We start from the raw sequence: 17,324 nt of genomic DNA on the forward strand, positions 1-17,324 counted from the left end.
GATGTCTGATGTGGACGAGTGTCTGGAGGAAGACCTCCTGGCAGAAGCCCAGGATGAAGTTCAAGCCCCAGACGTTGTAGAGGAAGAGGTCGACGAGGTGTCGGCTACTCCGGTTCAGATTCCGGAGCCTATTCCCTGAACATCGGCCGGTCTCCCAGTAGAGCTGGGACAGGCCCTCTCCTCTATTGTTGGAATGATCCAACAAATGCAGAAGGAGAATCAGGAGAAGGCGGCTGCAATGGAACTGCGGATGCAGTGCCTTGCAGAATCACATGGGCCCCAGAAAAAGCTCAATGTGAAAGACCTTCCCTTGTGCTCAGATGCTAACCCATGGAGGTATGCTGAGCACATGCCGATGACGACCGGAAAGATCGTCATCTCGGATAAGCTGGGCTCAGTTCCCCTGGAGGAGGTGGAATTCTGGCCCAGCAAGACATCATATCCGGACTGTTATGTCCGGCTGAGGAAGGAACCAGCTTCAAAGGAGGAGACAGAGCCGAAGGAGGTCATAGTGATGGACCATGCTAAGGCTCAAGCTTTACTTTCATCCTCGATGAAAGAGAGGAGCTTCTCTTACTCAAAGGTAGCTGCATTGAGCAAGAAGCTCCCTTCCTTGGTGTCCTCGCCTGCTAGAGCCTTCCCCTTTTTACAGAAAGGGTTTGCGGCTGTACTAAAAGCAGTCGAGGCCGGCAAGCCTTGCCCCTCCCTGGAGGAGTGTAAACCCTTGTCGCTGACCCTGCCTGTGGACCACAAAGACTGGAAGGACGTCCATCTTACGTTCTCAGTTGGAAAGTTGGAGGCTGATATTGCCGGACGTCAGTTCGGCGAGGACCTCCCTAAGCTGTCTGACTTTCTTTTGCGAAGAGAGTTCGAGACAAAAGAAAGACTGGCTGCCTCAATGTCTCTTCAGACTACTCTCGAGACGATGGCAAGTGACCCCAAGGTCCATGAAATGTTCATGGTGGTGGCCAAGACTCATCTGGCCACAGTGACGAAGGACCTTTATGGCTTCGTCAAGGCAAGGAGAGCTTGTAGGGAGTTCGTGTTCACCTCGGCTACGGTGAGGCACGAGCAAAGGAAACTAATCTCCTCCAACATTTGGGGAAAAGACCTTTTCCCTACCGACTTGGTCAAAGAAGTTGTTGATAAGGCCGCCTTGGAGAATAGAAACCTTCCCCAGAAGTGGGGCCTGGCTATCAAAAGAAAGTCTTCCCCGGATGAGGGTCCTCAACCAAAGAGGAAGACTATGAGGACTAGGCTACCGTCTCGGCCAGCCAAGCCTGTTAAACAGCAACAGCAACTGCAATTGCCATTGCCTCCAGTGCCCCAGATGGTGGCACAAACCCCGACCACTTTTCAGTGGGTACCCCAGGCCGTGTCGACACAGTCCACGGCATTCACCCCAGCGTTCGAAGGGCAGTCTACTTCCTTTCGAGCAAAGCCTAGAGGAGCAGCCAGAGGCTCGTCTAGGCGCCCCTCAAAGGGAAGGGGATTCAGGGGTGGTCGTGGTCAGGGAGGCAAGACCTCAGGACGGCAGTCCAAGTGAGATAATACCGGTAGGAGGAAGACTTCTGAAATTTCGGAATAGGTGGACCTTCGATCCCTGGGCCCACAGCCTACTCAAGAATGGACTGGGCTGGAGCTGGTACAGTACTCCACCCCCGTGCCTTCGGTTTTTCCAACACTTCACCCCCGTTCTCGAGGAGTACGTTCAAGAACTGTTGGAGGGAAAAAGGTGATCCGAAGGGTGAAGCCCATCAATTTCTAAGGGAGGCTGTTTTGTGTTCCCAAGAAAGACTCGGAAAAGCTCAGAGTCATTCTGGAATTGTCGCCACTCAACAAGTTCATAGTGAATTGCAAATTCAAAATGCTAACACTGCAACACATAAGGACCTTACTGCCCAAGAGGGCATATTCCGTCTCTATAGACTTGTCAGACGCCTATTGGCACATTCCAATCAGCCGTCGACTCTCCGCCTACCTAGGGTTCAGGCTACAACGAAGACTATACGCCTTCGGAGCCATGCCATTCGGGCTAAACATAGCCCCAAGGATTTTTACGAAGCATGCGAGCGTAGCTCTCAAACAATTACGCCTAAAGGGAATTCAGGTAGTAGCCTACCTGGACGACTGGTTGGTGTGGGCAGCATCCGAGACAGAATGCTTGCAAGCTTCCAGTCAAGTGATCCAGTTCCTAGAGTACCTAGGCTTCAAGATCAACAAAAAAAAGTCTCGACTTTCTCCATCTCAAAAGTTCCAGTGGCTGGGAATCCACTGGGACCTTTTGTCACACCATTTCTCCATCCCGGCGAAGAAAAGGAAGGAGATAGCGGGTTCTGTCAAGAGACTTCTAGATTCCGAAAGGATATCAAGACGCGAACAGGAGAGGGTACTGGGCTCTCTCCAGTTTGCTTCGGTGACAGACCCAGTGCTAAGAGCACAGCTAGAGGATGCAACCAGAGTTTGGAGAAGTTATGCATCAAACGCACGAAGAGATCTGAGAAGACCAGTTCCGCTTCGGCTAAGTACTCTTCTCAGGCCTTGGTCCCAGGCCAGACATCTAAAGAAGTCGGTTCTTCTTCAGCCACCTCCCCCGTCGGTGACGATTCACTCAGACGCCTCGAAGGAGGGATGGGGAGGCCACTCTCATCGGAAAAAAGTCCAGAGGACTTGGTCCAAGCTATTCAAGACCTTTCACATAAACTTTCTAGAAGCTATGGCAGTGCTCCTTACCTTAAAGAAAGTCTCCCTGCATCACTCGATCCACATAAGGTTGGTGATGGACAGCGAGGTAGTTGTGAGATGCTTGAATCGACAAGGATCGAGGTCACCACCTCTCAACCAGGTGATGTTGGCCATCTTCCGATTGGCGGAAAAGAAGAAGTGGTACCTGTCGGCAGTTCACCTTCAAGGAGTCCGCAATGTGACGGCGGACGCTCTATCCAGGTTCACACCGATAGAGTCGGAATGGTCCTTAGACGCAGGATCATTCTCCTTCATTCTGAATCAGTCCCAGAACTGCAGATAGACCTCTTTGCGACGAAAGACAACAAGAAGTTGCCCCTGTACGTGTCCCCGTACGAGGACCCCTTAGCGGAAGCAGTGGACGCGATGTCCCTCGACTGGAACAGATGGTCCAAGATTTATCTGTTCCCTCCTCACAACCTTCTGTTGAGGGTCCTCAACAAACTGAGATCCTTCAAGGGGGTAGCGGCAATAGTGGCCCACAAGTGGCCGAACAGCGTGTAGTTCCCCCTGGCATTGGAACTGCAGCTGAAGTTTGTACCGCTACCAGATCCAGTTCTGACCCAGCGAGTCCTGAAGTCTACTGTCTGCGCTTCATTACAGAAAACCCGGACCCTGCAGCTCATGATTTTCTCTCCCTAGCGGTGAGAAAGCATTTCGGGATTTCGAAAGCCAGCATAGACTTCCTTGAGGAATAAAAGTGCAAATCTACTAGAAGGCAATATGAGTCATCTTGGAGAAAATGGGTGGCCCTTTGTTAAGGCGAAGAATCCGCAGGAGATCTTAACAGACTTCTGCTTATCTTTCTTCATCCACCTCCATGGTCAAGGATTGGCAGCTAACACGATTTCAGTGTGTAAGTCTGCTTTGACAAGACCCATTCTATATGCCTTCCAGGTCGACCTAGGTAACGAGATTTTTAATAAAGTCCCGAAAGCCTGCGCTAGGCTCAGACCTTCAGCACCTCCAAAGCTCATTTCATGGTCTTTAGACAAAGTTCTTCATTTCGCTTCTCTGCTGAGCAATGAAGAGTGTGCGTTAAAGGATTTGACACAAAAAGTTTTTTTCCTATTTGCACTCGCGTCCGGGGCCAGGGTTAGTGAGATTGTAGCCCTCTCGAGAGAGGCAGGTCGTGTTCAGTTCCCGGATGGGGGAGAACTGAACCTGTTTCCGGATCATACGTTTCTCGCCAAGAATGAGTTACCCACCATCAGGTGGGGTCCCTGGAGAATCTGCCCTCTGAAAGAAGATGTATCTCTATGTCCAGTAGAATGCCTAAAGGTCTATCTTCATAGAACTTCAGACTTCAAGGGTGGTCAACTATTCAGGGGAGAAACATCAGGCTCAAATTTATCTCTGAATCAACTCAGAGCAAAAACACATATTTTATTCGCAGATCGGATCCTGACAATACACCCGCAGGTCACGATCCGAGGAAAGGTGCCTCATCCTTAAATTTCTTTAATTGTATGGATTTTGAACATCTCCGTTCATACACTGGCTGGAAGTCTTCCAGAGTGTTCTTTCGCCACTATGCGAAGCAAGTAGAGGAACTAAAGAGATCTGTGGTAGCAGTGGGTCGCGGTGTTAACCCTACTGTTTAACTCTGCGAGGAACAGTGGTTTTAATTGGGACGATTAATTCCAGGGTGAGTGTGTAGTTACATACTGTACTACAAACTAAGTGAGGGCACTGTGTTGCCCACGTAGACTGTTCCATTTCCAAAGGTGAACCTAGCATAAGTGCAGACATGTGTGCCGAGCGTTTCTAACGCTAATGTCATTGATTTGTAATACAGACTTTTATGACCTTGATACCTCGGTATCCTAAAAGTGGCATTTAATGTTTTTTCTTCCAGACAAACAAGTTCTGTTTACTATCATACTTATGCTTAAAGTTTTGGGTTACCCTCTTCTTATGTATATATATATATATATATATATATATATATATATATATATATATATATATATATATATATATATATATATATATATATATATAAATATATATATATATATATATATATATATATATATATATATATATATATATATATATATATATATATATATATATATATATATATATATATATATATATAATTGTGGTTAACCTGTCTATTTATTGCCTGTCAATAAACTTGTTCTTGAGAACCTTGCGTCTCCTTCACCTGTGTCAATTTATTGGTATAATTGAGCATTCATTCTATGTACCTTATCTGGGATATTTCTAATAGAATTGTTCCTTTATGCAAGCTATGTTGCATTGGTTTATGCTTTCCTTAACGGGAGGACCCCGTCCCATAAGGGGACGATGGCGGTTTTACTAGTTTCCTCCTATGCGGATGTAAACCTTTGTCCAATACAAGTATTGTGCGGAGAACTGGTCGATATTTCATATTGACGCAGTGGTTCTTTACAAACTATGCTTTACTTAATATAGGGCGAGACCACTATATTAGCTTGCCTGGTATTCATACATAGGTATATGTACTCTTCGAGACTTTTCCAGAGTCTAGTAGGACTCTTCCCTGTAGGGGGCAGGAAGCTCTAACATGGTTTATAGTTAGTTGAAAAGATGTATAACGGTAACATCTTAGGTCTCTAGGTCTAGTCGACCGGGAAAAATTACCTCCAGGGAGTACGGCACGTTCTGAGAATCCACAGATACAGTAATGCTCTGGTATACTTCCATCAGGACGACATGGCTTGAGCCCAAAAAACGGATTTTGAGCGAAGCGAAAAATCTATTTTTGGGTGAGATGGCCATGTCGTCCTGATGGACCCGCCCTTGCCTTTCTAAGAAAGGGCTGTAGGACCCCTCCCTACATACAGTATCTGTAGCACCTCGTGTACGCTACAAGGAATACAGATGGCGCCAGGATTGGCGCCAGGCACGCTTACGAATCGGGAGATAGGGAGCCTTGGGAGCGGCTCCCCCTTTTTCTTTCCCGAATTCGTTTCTTGCCATTTGCCCCCTGCGAGACGAAATCTCTGTTCGGGATGCAGATTGCCATGTGGCGTGTCAAGAATACGTCCTCTGATATGTCGCGATATCCCTTTCACGAGGGATATTCGCTCTAGGAGTTAGAATTCTGGTACCTTAAGGTAAATTCTCTGGGAATATCGCCGTAGTTGTAATATACCCTAGGAAGCTACCCTATAGGAACTTCCATCAGGACGACATGGCCATCTCACCCAAAAATAGATTTTTCGCTTCGCTCAAAATCCGTTTATTATTATTATTATTAATAATTATTATTACTAGCCAAGCTACAACCCTAGTTGGAAAAGCAAGATGCTATAAGCCCAAGGGCTCCAATAGGGAAAAATAGCCCAGTGAGGAAAGGAAATAAGGAAATAAATAGATGATGAGAATAAATTAACAATAAATAATTCTAAAAACAGTAACAACGTCAAAACAGATATGTCCTATATAAACTATTAACAACGTCAAAAACAGATATGTCATATATAAACTATAAAAAGACTCATGTCAGCCTGGTCAACATAAAAATATTTGCTTCAACTTTGAACTTTTGAAGTTCTACAGATTCAACTACCCGATTAGGAGGATCATTCCACAACTTGGTAACAGCTGGAATAAAACTTCTAGAATACTGTGTAGTATTGAGCCTCATGATGGAGAAGGCCTCGCTATTAGAATGAACTACCTGCCTAGTATTACGAACAGGATAGAATTGTCCAGGGAGATCTGAATGTAAAGGATGGTCAGAGTTATGAAAAATGTTATGCAACATGCATAATGAACAAATTGAACGACGATGCCAAAGATTAATATCTAGATCTGGAATAAGAAATTTAATAGACCGTAAGTTTCTGTCCAACAAATTAAGATGAGAATCAGTAGCTGAACACCAGACAGGAGAACAATACTCAAAACAAGGTAGAATGAAAGAATTAAAACACTTCAGAATAGATTGATCACCGAAAATCTTGTAAGACTTTCTCAATAAGCCAATTTTTTGTACAATTGAAGAAGACACAGACTTAATGTGTTTCTCAAAAATAAATTTGCTGTCGAGAATCACACCTAAAACTTTAAAAGTCATACAAATTTAAAGAAACATTATCAATACTGAGATCTGGATGTTGAGGAGCCACCGCCCTTCACCTACTTACAATCATACTTCCACCCGACACTTACAAAAGAACATTAACGGAGATAGAAAAGAGCAAGAAAGTCTCGGAACCTTAACTCTACCCCTCTCTATACAAATCTATCCGAAGCTTCCTATCCCCACAATACACATAAATCACAATAACAGTTAACCTACGTTTACACCAAAATAAAAACTCCTGATGTGGGCTTTCACAAAAAGACGAGTAAAGTCTGAGGACCAATCGTGGGCGAGAACCTGCTTGCACTAACCACGTAATGCGATACAAACAGCAGTGAAAAATCCCTTACGGCGCCACCCTCTACTCCTTCAGAGATGAATGGGGGCAAACCAAAATCGTTACCCTTACCATACGGCAGATGGGTCTCAGCCTTCCTGAATTCAGTAGCGATGGATTCTGGCCTGTGGAGAGTTCTTCTCCTCACCGATAGCACTCACACAATTACTGTAAACTCTCACTAGGTACAGGAGAAAGTGAGAGCCTTCAACTGCTGCTAAGCTACTCCTCCAAAGGGGGCGATCAAATCCTCCACCGCCTCCTTCACTGGAGACACTGGATTACTCCCACTCGTAGTCTCCAGCGGACGAAGAGCCAGCCCACGGTGTGTCCTTCAAGTTTGAAGATGGCAGCTTATTCCCTCACATCAATTTACCTCCAAAAAAGGTCCCTCGTCACTTCACACCCCACTCCCCCACGGACAATATGGAAAAGAAAACAAAACACTCCATGGATGACATACCCATCTTAGAACCTAACCACTAGATGGCGATGAAAAGAAAGTTAAATTAAAGTGACTTTAGATGACACTCAAAATATTACTTTACCAATTATGAGAATTCAACCAAAAACCCCGAGAAAGTTCGTTACAATATACATACATATATACACATATATATATATATATATATATATATATATATATATATATGACAAATTTGGAGATAATTTGTATTTTTCCTAACCATAAAAACCTTAGCTATTTACATTGGGTTTACCTTATAGCGTAGCTGAAATGGCGAGCCATTAGAAATTAACGAGGGTGTATTACCCCCGCGCTAGTTAGCAGTGGGGTAGGGGAGTGGTACCTAGCTACCCCTCCCCCCTCACACACCGGTGAACTCCTTCACTTTCACTCAGAGGTAGGACTTGTCTTGGGGGACAGGGCTGGCGGGCAAATATATGTAAATAGCTAAGGTTTGTATGGTTAGGAAAAATACAAATTATCTCCGAATTTGTTATTTGTTCCGTAACCGAAATACAAACCACGCTATTTACATTGGGTGACTTACCCCTTAGGAAGGGTGGAAAGTCCCCAGCCATACTGGCTTTGGCTTTACCCGGGAACTCAGAATCCGAGTGAGTCGCACTCGAGAAAAGGAGTCCCTGCACCTCACAAGTTCCTTGCTCCGCAAGGAACCATGTGGCCTACATAAGCTTGTGTGTGAAGGAAGAAGTGTGACCCGTCCTACTCAGTTGACCTGGAGTTCCAGAAGGAACTCTGGGTTAGGACGTTCCCAATACCACCTCGTCAGGGTATGGGGGATGCGACAGTATTGACTCAATACTCGGAACACAAGGAAGCATGGTTTACCTGCCGAGGTTTGAGGTCAGCTATGCAGAGACCAGGATGCTGCTTCCCAGTAGAGGGGATGATGAAGAAAGAAGTAAGGGCCAGACATACTTCTTTCGTTCATGCAGACTAAAACCTGAAAACAATGCCCTCAACCTTCTGTTACCTGTCCAAAAAGGAGCCTGAGGTTAGACCAGCTGTTGTGTAGCCATCACAGAGGGATAGAAACGTATCGATACACCTGTGGGTCACGTGCTGCAGGAAGCGGGCTGCGAAGGTCATTAGACGCTTCCAGACTCCAGCTTGTAGCACCTGCGTCACAGAGTAGTATTACTCGAAGGCGAGGGACATTGCAATGTATCCGACATCGTGCTGTAGGGCGACGTGATGGGGGAGGGTCTGGATTCAGGTCGAGATGAATGTCCTTGAGTCCGAGCTAAAGAGGTATACTGGTGACTCTCCCCCGTGTCCTTCTTGTGCTCCCAACCCGGCTGCACGTGAGGACAAACTGCAGCTGTTCCCAAAGATAACCCCTTGATTCCTTTACTGGCAAGAAGGAGAAGGTTTTGGGTCATCTGATACAGAATGGTGACTCGAAATCTTGAAGGAATTGGACCAAAGGGCCGGGACCCCAAGATTCTGAGTCTATCCAACAACTCAGGAGCGAACCTGAATGTTGCCTTCCCCCATTCCTTAGAATGGGCGGAGTCGTACGAGACCAAGAAGATTGCTTACACACTGGCCGCGGCCAGAGTGAGCAGGAGCCCCAAGACGGAATCCGATCAGAGGCCTGACGTAATGGGTCTTGAGAAGATCTCTTAAGGGACTAAAAAGTTCGAACCATGCTCCATGTTGGAGGTCTCACTCCGACTTGGGGCAGGGACGTTCGCAGCTTCGCATGAGCGAGGAAAGGTCCAGCGGGAAGGAAAAAGTTTATTCCTTTCAGCCTGAAGGCCAGGGAAAGGCTGAGCGACAGGCTTCACTGCCGAGAGCGGAAAGGAGCTTCCTCCCGCCGAAAAGCAATAAGCGTTATTGCTGGATAAGAGGCCTCAAGGGAAGAGGTATATCTCCCACGACACCAACCACAGAAGACTCTTCACTTCGCCTGGTGGACCCCTGCGGATGACTATCGCAGATGATGCGACCTCCGCCCCGCGACTGTAGCGGGTTGTCTCTTCTTGAGGAGGAGGCGTAGTGTCTCCAGGCGTGAAGCCGAAGCGATGCCCCGGCTCGTGAAAGATGTTGCAGTGTGGTTGTTTGAGTACCTTGTGCCGTGGGAGAAGCTCTCCCGGGAGTTCCGTCAGGGGAAGCAGAGGGTCCGGAAACCGTTCTGCATATAGTCCCAGTGGAGCTCTCAGGGCCATTGAAAGGTTGACAGACAACCTGGTCTTGTCGAGACCCATTCTCAACAGACAACAAAGGAGGGAAGACGCAGGCGTCGCTGTTGTCCCACCATCACCGGAATGCATCTTGCCAAAGAGTCTTGGGGTCTGAGTCTGGGGGGAAGAACAGCGGAAGCTTGAAGTCCCAAGCTGTCGCGATCAGGTCCCCCAGACCAGGACTTGCTGGTTACTAAAGGCCAAAGACCCCCAGGTACACTCCATCTACGAGGCTCTGCTCAGATAGTAGGAGAGAACATTCCTCTGCCCGGAATGAGCGAGCCGATAGTGGTATTGAGAGGATCTCAGATCATCTCAGTATCTCTACTGCAAGATGCAAAGGTATGAAAATGCGTCCCTTGCTGGTTGGAATACGCCAGTACCATTTAGTCGTCGCGCACGGAGCGACTCGGCAGGAGCTGTAGGATCTGTAGAGGGGCCAGACTACGGCCCCTAAGCCTGCCCGAATGATGGAGAGGTATCCTTCATGTCCTGACCATAGGCCTGAACCGGAACATGGCCCCCCCCCCTTTTCTTTGACGAGTCCGAGAACAGCATAAAAAATGTGGGGAAAGGACGAGAATATCCACTCCTATCAAGAGGTTCCGTAGGTCAACACCCATTGCAGGTCTAATCGTTCCGCTGGCCCCATAGGGGCCAGAAAGTCCGGTTAATCGTTGCTTTGAAACCACCGGAACTTGGGCCGCCCCACAGGGAACTTATCCTGAGGCGACCGTTCGGGACTTTAGACGGGTTAATGAGGAAAAGAGACCTAGGAAACGTTCCAAGGTAGGGCTGAAAGCTCTGCTTGACTAATAACAGGTACTGCGACTCTCCTCAGCCTTGCCACAGTCAACTGAAGGGAAGGCTCGGAGGAGGAGGCAACAGCATTTGGCATCCCCAGGAGGTCACCCATCCAAGTACCGACCGGACCCGACGTTGCTTAACCTAGCTGGACGGACGAGAAGCGGGGTTTCCAACGTGGTAAGGCCGTTGACTCAATATCATGGCTAGATACTCAAGATGTTGAGGCAGAAGTAGAAAAGGCTCCTAGCAAATTACCATGATCCCTCACTCATGGTAAGGATCCCGAAGCTTGTCCCGGCGTTGAAGAAAGTCGAACCCGAGCCTACCGGAGTTGACCAGACCTCCAAAAGGCAAAGGAGGCGGAAGCCTGCTCCTGAGCGGCCATGAGGAAAGCAGGGAGAGTTCTCTGGGGAAAACCTGCGATGCCACGGCGGGATCGCCACACCGCATCTTAAGCAGGAACACCTGTAGTCTAGGCTGAATTCCAAGATCTTCCTGGAAGATGGATGGAATGGAAACTGAAAGTACCCGTCTTTCCGATCCAGGGCCTAAGGAGTCCTGCCGCCTCGTTACTAGTCTGATCGATTCTGCTGTTCCACGCTGGACGAAGTTTGTTCGACAAACTTGATCAGAGCTGAGAGGTCGACTAGGGAATTCCCGTCTCAGATGCTTTCCTACGAGAAAGGATCGACTGAAGAAGCCGGGGGGTGAAGCCGTCGACGATCCTATGGAGGACTTACTCCTAAGGCATGGATCATTCTGCCCAAACGGGCAAAACTCTTGCACGACCCCATGGCATAGAGGTTCAGTGACACTGAATTCGCTGACAGAGACGGCAGGCGCGATATCCTTGGCTGATCACGGAGATCGTGCAGGAATCGGCATCGGGAAGCTGTTATCCGGATGAGTAACCTTAGGCATCCTCCCAGCGTGAGACCTGCAAGGGGGGGTTGCCAATCCTAGAGTTCGTGAACTCTGCCGCTCCCTCTAGGATTATACACCCCCGGGAGAGCCTCCCGTGCTACCTGTTCCTGACAAGAGGGGACTGCTATTGGACACCTTGTCTTAGTTGCCGTAGCCGGTCCGATAACTTAGGCCGATGAGGCTGAAAGAAAGAGGCGCTGGAGGCCTGCAGGGTCTGGAAGAAAGCGCCTTGGAGGAGTGAAAACGGAAGTCGACTTCCTCCGCACACCGCTGTCTATGTCTCTGTCCTTGGGCACAAACAAGCTCTTCCCAAGGATGGAAGGGTGTCTGAGTTTGTCGACATCCACGGATGAGACACCCGAGAGGAAGCCCTCGGTCATTGCGTCCAGATGGTCCAACATCGAGCTTGCCCGCAAGTTCGAAACTTGGCGACTAAACGCCAAGGTGCTTGAGCCTGAGAGGAGGAAAGTACCCATGATCTTCCTGGAGCTTCCTTGTACAAAACCTCGGGTCACAACAGAGGAGGGAAAGGACCTGGTAAGCCCCTTTCACAAGATGGAGAGGAGGAAGGGGTAAACCAGTCACCCCTTGCCCGACGGAGAAAACTCGAACGGAAAGCTCCCTGGCAAAACCCTTCCAGGGAATGACGGGGAAGGGCCAACCCAGGTTCTGGAAAGAAGAATGTTGCTCAGACCTCCCTGAAGATTCTTCCTGCTCTTGCATGTGCCATGCTCTGCGTTTACGGGTTGAGGACCGTGTTTTGGAAATGCGAAACCCCGACGGGAATCGCAGTCGCAATCGCCCTGGAGCTTGCGCGATGGTAAATCAATGGTTTGCGCGTGGCCGAACGTGGAAGCGGCCATGCACGGGCACGCAGGAACGCAAACGAAAGTGCGCGAAGGAGCGCAGAAGGAGGGCGAGCGTGGTAGAAAGGGCGAGAGCTGGTGGTCGGCGAGCGATGACCCGTAGTCGAGCAATGGATACTGCAGGAATCAAGCCGACGTTCGCGCGACGGAACACCGTCGGTTCGCGCAACGGAACACCGTCGGTTCGCGCGACGGAACACCGTCTGTTCGCGCGACGGAACACCGTCGGTTCGTGCGACGCAACACCGTCGGTTCGCGCGACGGAACACCGTCGGTTCGCGCGACGGAACACCGTCGGTCCGCGTGATGGAACACCGTCGGTCCGCGTGATGGAACACCGTCGGTCCGCGCGATGGAACACCGTCGGTCCGCGCGATGGAATACCGTTGGTTCGCGCGCGGGCGAACATTGGAGCGCATGTGCGCGGTCGCGCATGAGCGTAGGCGCGCGGGCACGTGGGCGTGCGGTCGCGCGGGCACGTGGGCGTGCGGTCGCGTGGGCACGTGGGCGTGCGGTCGCGTGGGCACGTGGGCGTGCGGTCGCGCGGGCACGTGGGCGTGCGGTCGCGCGGGCACGTGGGCGTGCGGTCGCGCGGGCACGTGGGCGTGCGGTCGCGCGGGCACGTGGGCACGTGGGCGTGTGGACGTGCATGTACGTGGGCGCGCGGGTGAGCGCAGGTGGTCAGGAGACCGATGGCGCGTAGGCGGGCGATAGCGCGTTGACGAGCGATGGCGGGTTCTGGCAAGCGATGTCCCGTAGGCGAGTGAAGGTGCGTTGGCAAGCGATGGCGCGTCGGCAAGCGACGGCGCGTTGGAGAGCGGTTGTGCGTTAACAAAACGCTAGCGCGCAGGCGAAGAATCGCGCTGGCGCGTTGGCGATCGCTAACGCGTAAGAGATTAGTGATGGTTAGCGCGCATCGCGCTAACAGAAGGCGCGCAGGTGCATCAGGAAGGTGAGTGCTGAAGCAAGCTGTTAAACAGGTGATCCTAGACGGTCAGAAAAAACTGTTGGCGCCCATTGGTGCATGGCAGAAAAGGGCGCGCAGATGTGCGCTGGTGATTGAAGAAAGCTGGCGCACAAAAGGACAGAAGCAAAGGTGAGCGCTGGCGAGCAGGAGGAAGATCTACGGCAAAACTCAGCTACCAGAGATCGTGGTCCACAGCAGGCGAGCGCTAGATCGCTACTGATGGTGTCCATGGGAACTGACACGCGTGGCAGATCGATGGCGATCGTTGACGCGTAGGAGATTGCTGACGAGCAGGCGAACGTTGACGCGTCTGTGGTCGCTGGCGAGCTGGTGATCGCTGGCGAACAGAAGGCACCGCGTGGAATCCTGTGCGTAGAAGAAGAGTCCTTGTCCAAGACCTGAACCGAAGTTCTAGATCGCGAGGGCGAACGTGGGCGCACAGGGCGCGTAACAGAAACCAACAGGAACAACAGAGACGATCATCAGGAGAGCGCTGACGAACAGGAGAGCGCTGGCGAACAGTAGAGCACTAGCGATCAGGAAAGCGCTGATGAGCAGTAGAGCGCCTGTGCGCTAACACTGAGCAGGAAAGAACACTGCAGAAGGGCGCGCAGGGGAACCCTGATACGCAAGGGAAGAACCCCCGTGGGAGGCAACCCTTTGCCCCGAAGGGATCGTCGTCCGTCGGGAGACTGATGTCCGTTGGAAGACCGTTGTCTGTTCGTCGGGAGACTGATGTCTGTTGGAAGACCGTTGTCCGTCGGGAAGACCGTTGCCCATCGGAAGACGAGGTCAGACTGCTGTCCATCTTCACCAGGGGCGGAAGATCAAGAAGGAGTTGTAGGCTGCATACGGAGATTCAAAAAGGCGCCTCTTAGCACCCTTATAGGGAGATGGGAGGCCCTTACGACGTAGCAGACGATGAGCCTTACGGCGAAGGCGGCCAACAGCAACAACAGCAGAAGAGTCCTCCGAAGAGTCTCTATGAGTGTACTCTCTCGCGAACGAAAGAGAAACACTTCGTAGAAGAGACGGGTCAGCCAGTGACCTAAAAGGAGCAATCCTCCGAAGAGGGGCTCCTGCAGTTGCCCAGCCCCTTGAGCGTAACTGCAGGTGCGACCGCTCAGCACCAAGAGCATAGTCGCACGAAATAAAGGCAAGAGAAGAACCCCCCAAAGGGGAAAAACTCAAGCCTGGACAGGAAAAAAAACTTCCCTCGGAAGGAAAGTTACCCACCCAAAAAGGCGAGCCTCCTGAGTGTTCTAAAATGAGCTGGAGAGCTGTCAATCGTCACGGGAGTACTTCCAGGAGAAGGAGACACGCCCCTGACGAAGATCTATAGGGGAGGCAGCAACAGCCGAATCCCCAGGCCTCTACAAGACAGCTCACTCCGTTGTCACCTTACAGAAACGAACTAGATCGGTAACTGTGAAAAATAAAACAAAAATCATTAGTTAACATTAATTCCCCTGGAAAGACTCCGAAGAGGAATCCCGAGGGAAAAGAACACAAGAATTACACAACAGGCACGTGCCCCCACAACCACTTACACACACTGAAGGAGAGCTGTAACCAACACAGAATTATAACAATTATAATTATGTAACTATGTAATTATGTAATTTAAAAATGAATGAACACTAAAGAAAGAACGAAAACCCCGAAAAGAATAGTTCTACAAAGCTGAAAAATCAACAAATACAATTAGATTCATAAACTAATTGAGACAAAACGTACGGCTTAGCAACCCCCCCCCCCCCCCACACGGGAAGGAAGCTACAAAGGCGTAGTAAAACTAACGTAGTAAAAGGGTGAACGACCTCAAGAGAGAGAGAGAGAAAGACCGAAGTCAAACTCGATCGCGACCCATGAAATTACACCATGGTGGCCTAACTGCCGAGGGCTCCACGGAGATATCGTACACTACACACACAAGCACAAACTCTGAAAAGGAAACTTACTGATTTCTATACTCAAATATATACATAAACATGAAAAAATGTTTACATATATATTGAGTAAAAGAAAAGTAAGTGATTAAGTAGACAAAACAAACAATGGCTGCCAAGCGAGGACAAAGACAGAGACGTCTGTCCATGTCCGAGCCAAATGTGAAAGTGAAGCAGTTCACGGTGTTTGAGGGGGGAAGGGGTAGCTAGCTACCACTCCCCTACCCCCCTGCTAACTAGCGCGGGGGTAATACACCCTCATTAAATTCTAATGGCTTGCCATTTCAGCTACGCTAAAAGGTAAACCCAATGTAAATAGCGTGGTTTGTATTTCGGTTACGGAACATATATATATATATATATATATATATATATATATATATATATATATATATATATATATATATATATATATATATATATATATATATATTATCATTATCATCTACCTCCACACATATTAACGCAAAGGGTCTCTCTTAGATTTTGCCAGTAGTTTTTATCTTGAGCTTTAGAATTAATATTTCTCCATTCATCATCTCGTACTTCCCACTTCATAGTCCTCAGTCATGTAGGACAGGGTCTTCTAACTCGTCTAGTGCTTAATGAAGCTCAGTTGTAAAATTGTTGAATTAATCTCTTTGGGAGAGTGCGAAAACCATGCCCAAACCATCTCCTTCTACCACTCACCATGCTACAGAATCTGTTGGATACTGTTTCAATGTCATATCAAGACTCATGTTTGTATAGTATCATTGATATCACTGAGCTGATATTTAGCCTGAATTTTACAGTATATTTAATTCTAGGTGATTTGATTTCTAAAATTTACACAACCTAGTGATTGTCTGATTTGCTTTTTTCATCTTCCATTAAACTCCAATTTTAATAATCTCTCATCATATTCCTAAATAATTAAATGATCCTACCTCATTAATCTTTTCTACTAATGATATCATGTTCTATATATATATATATATAATATAATATGTAAAACTCACAGGAAAACGCTCAGATGCAGAAGGACCACAGGGAAAATGAAATACAAAATATACGCTTAAGTCCTGACTAGTTTCGTATACTTCTTCAGAAGACTGATATATTGAGAGAGGTTTCTTTACAATTTATAGGAAAAGCAACGTACGAACATACATATAGAGATTTAGAGAACAATGACACTCCCTTACCATCTACCTGGGCTTGAGTCAGGTGTTGAGTAGGAGGAGTCCCCAAGCTCATTAGACACCTGCTAAAAAGGGTCATATATATATATATATATATATATACATACACATATACACATACATATATACATATACATACACATACATATATACATATATATACATATACACATACATACATATGCATATATACATTTATATGTATACATCATTAATATCATAAACATATAATGTGACGGGCCGAGAGAGGAGTTGTTAACTCAAAGGCAGGATGCAATCAACTAAGTTTTATTAAGGAACACTCTTCTTTATATACAAAACCTCAAGGCAACAGGACATGACCTGTTCGAGAGACAGACAATGTTACAGAGCAAAACGGAGACATGATCATTCAGGTTCTTTTTAGTGCAAGGGAAGAGCGCAGATACAAGCATAATATATACAACATAATTATGTACAATTGTGTGCCACACGGTTGGTACATGCTCCCCCCCCTAAAAATGACATACTGCACATGTTAAATAGGGCGCCCTGATCTAGAGAGGCGAACTGTAGGCGGGTCATCTGGCAGAAGATAAGCAGGTTTTAGACGATCAATGGAGACCCAGTCTTCTTTGCCCCGAATGTTTAGGAGGAATGCTTTCGGACTGCGTCGGATCACAAGGAAAGGGCCCGTGTAAGGGGGCATTAGTGGTGGCTTGCTGGTGTCGTTGCGCAGGAAGACGTGCGTTGCAGAGTGCAAGTCTGTTGGTATGTGATGCTTTGCTGGGGGCTTGTAAGTCTGGCGG

The 17,324-nt window shown here is 48.2% G+C and overlaps 1 pseudogene; it reads right to left on the reverse strand.

The window, feature by feature from the left end:
- Positions 1 to 10,718: 10,718 nt before the first annotated feature.
- Positions 10,719 to 10,837, reverse strand: LOC137643404 (5S ribosomal RNA; annotated as a pseudogene).
- Positions 10,838 to 17,324: the final 6,487 nt, after the last annotated feature.

Source organism: Palaemon carinicauda, chromosome 6 (assembly GCF_036898095.1).
Source record: "Palaemon carinicauda isolate YSFRI2023 chromosome 6, ASM3689809v2, whole genome shotgun sequence".
Taxonomy (NCBI): Eukaryota; Metazoa; Arthropoda; class Malacostraca; order Decapoda; family Palaemonidae; genus Palaemon; species Palaemon carinicauda.